This window comes from Cuculus canorus, chromosome 21 (genome assembly GCF_017976375.1).
Source record: "Cuculus canorus isolate bCucCan1 chromosome 21, bCucCan1.pri, whole genome shotgun sequence".
NCBI lineage: Eukaryota > Metazoa > Chordata > Aves > Cuculiformes > Cuculidae > Cuculus > Cuculus canorus.
In genome coordinates this window covers 8,765,138-8,771,373 of record NC_071421.1, presented here as the reverse complement: position 1 = coordinate 8,771,373, position 6,236 = coordinate 8,765,138, and positions in this window count along the sequence as shown.

Sequence of the window (6,236 nt, the reverse complement as noted above, 5' to 3'; positions counted from 1 at the left end):
ATTGCGAGCAGATGAAGGATGCACACAGGAGAGAGATAATTAATTAATTGTGGCTTTCGCAGCCTCCAGACTTTGGTTTCAATTGATTCCCATTTTATCTGAAGTAATAGAGACAATTAGGAGGGAACACAGCAGCAGAAGTTAATTACCAATGGAGTGGAAACTGTGTCTTTTAGTTTATTAAACTTTTATCACGAATCAGCACCGCTGCAGAAGCACAGGGAGAGATGGCTTGCCCTCCCTGTGTCCTCCGTGCCGGGCAGGGCACTCCCCACTCTTGACTAGTAACAAGAAATGGTGAACTCATCCTCCCTCTGAGCTGGATCAAAGCTCCCATGCCAAGCCCTAGGGCAGCAACACTTGGAGGAGAGCAGAGAACCATAGAATCAAGGAATGTCCTGAACTGGAAGGGACCCACAGGCTTCATCACTTTTATAGGAAAGAACATTTCAATGATGTCCCATCAAACTGAATGCTGTCCTTGTGTCCTTTTCTTTCCCTCTGGCTCTGCCTCCTTTAGAACCTCCACTCAAGGCAGTGAAAGACGCATTTGGGTCTTACTCATCTCTCCTTTCCTGAGGTTGAGCAGATGTAATTCTTTGCTCACTTTTTCCATGTCCTGTGCTCCAGCTCCTGGCCATCTTGCTGGCCTCCATTGGACTTTGCATCTCTCATGCAGTAGTGTGGCCAAAACTGGGCACAGGGCTCTCTTGGGGCTCTTTGCTGGATAGAGGGAATGACGACTTTCCTTGATGTTTTGTGTGAGCTTTTTCTGATGTAGCCCATCTGAGCAGGGATTGGCTCATGTTGACCTGACCTGACCCAGGCAGCCTTGACCAAACTGGACATTTTTGTGTCATCAGAAAACTTTCTCTGGTCCTGTTGATTGCTCACATCCCAGAATGGACTCGGTTGGTAACCTCTCTTTGTAATGAAAAATGACTGTTTATTTGCATGTATTCACAACAGCTCAGTTTCTTTAAGGTTCTTTTTTGAAGCATCACGTCAAAAGATTTTGACACGGTACCACTGACTGCTTCACTGAGGTCACAGGTTTAGGACTCATGGTCCCATTCTTAATATGAGGCGACATTGTGCTGAGCCACGAAGGGAAAGGCACTCTGGAAGACCTCACTTGCTGATGGCTGAGCGTGCATGCGATTAGAAATTAAGCAGTTGTGGGCCTGACCAGGACTTGAATAGGATACAGGTTTTAAATCCCTGGTATGGTATGCACAAGCCAATTAGTCACGCTTAAATACTTGGGAGATTGCTGCAGCCCTGAGCCTCAGGGAGCTCTCAGACTCAGTTCTGCCCTGCTAGTGAACCAATTTGCAGTCAAAGAGGGGAGGAGATGTTTTCTCAAGGTGAAATAGATGTTCTTGGAAGATGAATGGGTTTAATGCCTTTCGATACCTGGCAGCTTAACCCCCCCCAGCCTTGATTAGCCCTGCACTGGGATTCCCAGGTGAAGAAGCCATGAAAAACAGGGACAAAACCAAACTACAGTCACCGAGATTTGCAGGATGTAACTTTCTGCAGCAGCATTGAACCAGTTCCGGTGATGCTGCAACGAAATCTGTAGCAAAGAGAAACACAGCATTGGAGTGGAAGCTGAGACAGAGCAGCAGTGAGCCCTGAGAACCCTGCTTAAGCGAATGCCAAGCTTTGCACTGAGTTGCCAGTATCCTCACAGGGCCAGCCTGGATGCCATGTCCCTTGCAGCCCTGCCTGCTGCATTTACAAACACTTTTGCCAGCCCTTCCTGAGGAATCTACTCGGCAGCAGCATCCCTCTGGACCCAATGAGGGCTGGGGCATCTCTCATTTACGTGTCATGCAGCACATCCTCCTGCTCGCCCATCAGTCCTAAATTCAATCTGATTTCAGTCTGATTACTTTCCCCTCCACTTGAGAGAATTAATTAATCTCCGGCTCTGCTCCATTTTTTTTCCCCCGATCGATAAAAGGAGGAAGGAAAGGGTGGTGTACCTGTCATTAATCATCATTAAATTAGTGACTCTGGAATTAGCTCACCATGAAAGCCTGCACTTGTGCAGCAGCAGAGCTTTGCCACCTCACTCTACAGCAAGACCTGGACCTCTGAGAATTTGTGCAGAGAGAAACTGAGATCTGAAAAAGGAGTGACCAACACATGGATGCTGCATGAGGGAAGGGACATAGAACCACCTTGGCATCAGAAGAAGGACTCCACCACAGCGAAGCATCTCTAGACAAACAAATACTTGCATCTCCAGGTGTCTCAAGCCGATGTTCAAGTCAAGTGAGAGCTTCACAACCACTGGTCAGCATCACCCACATCCCCCTTGAGGTGGCCATCCTGATACTCCAAGCTGGCTCCATGCTTAAATGGCCACATAGATAGTTTCTCTTCTATCCCGCACAGCACGCAGCCGCCACATGCACAGGGACGATAAAGGATTAAGAAGGAGTTGCTCTGCATCCCTGCATCCATCTGGCCATGGGGATCAGGTGATACTGTCACCTGCCTTCATTCCTTGCCCTTGCTCCTGCCTCCCTTCACCCATCCCGTCCACTCTCGGAGAGGGAGGCTGAGTCGTTAAGGTGGAACAAGAGTGGTGGGAGCAGGAGCTCATATCCACGTGTGGCAGTGGGTGACAGGCATACAGTATGAGCAAATGTATTTAAAGTAAGGTATATATGTATTTGCATTGTGTGTTTGATTCCCTGGGCACTATTTGGCTCCTGGTCCTCATGACTGTTTCTTCTGACTGTAAGGCAAGATTTTCTCGACACTTTGCCTTACATGGAAATGCTCTGGTTGTGTTGTGGGACAAAGTGATGGTGATGATGGGACTGTGCTGGGTGGGACAAAGTGATGGTGATGATGGGACTGTGCTGGGGCAGTGGGGCTCAGGTCACACCTCTGTGGACCTGCTGTCTGAGTGACACCTTGGGAGATGCAAGGCATTGGCTCAGGTCTGCAGAGTTTGTCTTTGCCTTCCCTTACAGAGTCAGTCACACCTGACCTTCACCAGCAACTCTGCACACAGCACCCCAACATGGGCATCACCTCACTGTCCCACACCACGAACACCTCGGTGCTTTGAGAGGCAGAGGCCACATTATACCTTTGCAAGGGCTTGAACACACGGACAGGGAGGTCATATCCTCCTCGGCTTCCCTTGCTCGCACAAGCCACCTGCAATCCTCTTTGAAGGGCATTCCTTTCCAGCGTGCAGCCCCATCAGAGGAGCGTGACCTACCCTCCTCAGCCTTTGATGTCTGACTTTGCCCCTGGCCTTGTTAAAATGCATATTTCTGAAATGACCCCACCTTAGCCAGGGTGCAGCGTCACACCGGTCAGTACTGAGCGCACGTCTTGCTTTCTCTCTGTCTGTCTGTAAATAATGTATCTTAATAACTAAGCACGCGGAGCAGGCTGCCTGTCACAGGCATTGCCCCGAGTAGTTGTGCTGAGGAAGCATATTTGCTCCTGCTATGCCTCAAAGCACTTCATTAGTACATCAGAAAAGGCCAGAAAAACAATGCAAATATTCTGCTCTGCTAGTGCTTTCAGAAGGATTTACCATCCCCGACTGGGCGAGCCTGTGCCCAGCTCAAAAGGAGGGGAGGACCTGTGCTTGCTCCCAACCCATCGTGTCCCTGGACTGCAGGTTTGAACAGTCAGGGACTCCTTCTTCTCCTCCCCTCTTCCTAAACTGCATCCATCTTCTCCTGGTGGGGCTGTCCTGTCCCTCCCCTGTGACAGCTCTGGTCGGATCATCGTTCCTGGTCCTGTCAGGCACCGTTCGTTTGGAAAACCTCCTTCCAGAAACTGCTCCTATTGCATTTGTGATGCTGATATTGCTGCTGCGGATGGGACAGCAGACAGGTCATCCGCAGCGCTAGGTTAATACCCCAGGCAAACCGAGCAAAGTGTGCACAGATGTCCTCCACAGCTGGCCTGGAGAGGGTGGGCAAGAACACCCTGCTGCCACTATCACTAATCCTGACCCAGCAGCAGGCAAGAAACGCTTCCAGCTCCTGGGACTGCCATTAAATTTTCTCTCCAAGACTTGTCAGCAGCCATCAAGACACGTTCTCCTCAGCCTGTCCTGTTGGCAGAGTGGCTGGAAATCAGTCAGGACGAGGAGCTGGGGGTCAGCTGCAGAAATACCTGTGCCAAACACACCGACTGTGTCACAGGCATGTTTTCCCCTGCCATAACACTTTTTTCTTTAAAAAGAAATGCCTTATTTTGAGTTATAAGCCTTAAAGAAAGATGCAATGTGGTGGATGCATGCATGGGAGTGCGTGCCAGTCCTTGCTGTACCTGGATTTATATAGCATCTTCATCCACCCACGTGTGTCCGTGTGCCAGAGATCCTGCCACGGTGGTGGATGAGAAGCTCTGCATGAACCAACAATGTGTGCTCGCAGCCCAGGCATCAACAGTATCCTGGGCTGCATCCAAAGCAGTTCGACCAGCAGGGCCAGGGAGTGGATTCTGCCCCTCTGCTCTGCTCTGGTGAGATCCCACCCAGAAGTTCTTGAGTTCTCAGCACAGGAAGGACATGGATCTGTTGGAGTGAGTCCAGAGGAGGCCATGGAGATGATCTGACGGCTGAAGCACCTCCTGTACAAGGACAGGCAAGGACAGGATGAGAGATTTGGGGTTGTTCAGCCTGGAGAAGCGAAAGCTGCAAGGAGAGATTAAAGCAGCTTCCAGTATGGAAAGCTGGGGAGGGGCTTTTTATCAAGGAGTGCAGGGAGAGGACCAGGGACAGTTTTCAGCTGCAGGAGGGGAGATTGAGATGAGATCTTAGGGGGAAATGTTTTGCTGTGAGGATGGGGAGGCCCTGGAATAGGTTACCCAGAGCAGTGGTGGCTGCCCCATCCCTGGAGGGGTTCAACGCCAGGTTGGATGGGGATTGGAGCCCCCTGATCCACTGGGAAGTGTCCCTGCCTATGGCATGGGGTTGGAACTGGATGGGCTTTGATGTCCCTTCCAACACAAACCATTCCATGATTCTGTGTTCCAGTACCTGCGCGCCCACACCCTGTGCACATGCATGCAGCGTCCTCTGCTGTGTCCTGAGCCAAAGGTGTGTGAGCAGCACCCTGTGAGCAGGTGTGAACAACAGCGCCTGTGTTTCCAAAGCCTGAAAACTGCTCACGTGTGGAGCTGCTGTGCTTGATTCCCTCTGTGTCTGCCTGTGCCTGCACACACCCTGCCCCCGGGCCATGCATTACGGTGCCTGCTGCAATCTGCATGCATGTGTGCTGCGCGTACAAGTGCTCCGCAGGCAGCTCTTGCCACTGCAGTCTATGCTCCTTCTCCTGGCTATCAGGACCAGTCCTCCTAGCACACTGAGAGGGGGGGATTTAAGCTTAAAACTCTTTCAAAAGCTGCTTTTCAAATTACCAGTGTCTTTTAATCCCTCGGTCAAGGCACAAATGTTCTGAACTCAGCGCAGGACCAGGACCTGTCTGTCTTTCCCCACAAACCACTGGGCTGAACAGTGCTGCCCTGCAAACTGGGTAGCAGGGATCACATTTCGTAGGGAGTGCAAATCTCCAGGCAGCCTCCACAGGATGAGGGGCTGCTGCATTGCTGCGCTCAATAACCCCTTTCTTGCCAAAAAGACAACTCTGCCTCTGGTGTAGTCTCTGCAGTGAGAGCTGAGGGAGGCTTGAAGGCTGGAAGAGAGGATCTGAGGCATCCAGTGAAGGTCCACAGCCACAACCATCTCAGTCTATAGGACTGAGATAACTTCACATCCATGCCCACTAACTGGAAAGTGTCTGTGTGCTGTGAGGGTGCTGACGACAAGCAAAGCCACGAACGCTGCCAGGGAACCAGTCAAACCAGTACTACTCCACTCTTGCTCAGCTGAGCAAGCCTAGAGCTGCACTTGCTAAGCCGGTGGGCTCCTCTGCACGAGCCTCTTCCTCTGGAGAGCCCTTTGCTTGAGCCAAATGGTTAACACCAGCTGAATTTGCCATGATTCAAGGTCTTATTACAATGAATGTGAGCGTGAATTAATAATGGCACTTTGAAGCTGCTCTCTGTGCTTGCTTGCATCCCTCCTGCTGCATGACTGGCTCTGTGCTGCTGTAGAACTGCGTAAAGACTGCTTCATTTCTCAATAATAACAGCCTTCTGCTAAGAGAGATAGACAGCATGCGGAAGTTTTGCTGGCAAAACACAACTCCAAATTAACTGCTAAAAATGGTTCTCAAAAAAAGCTA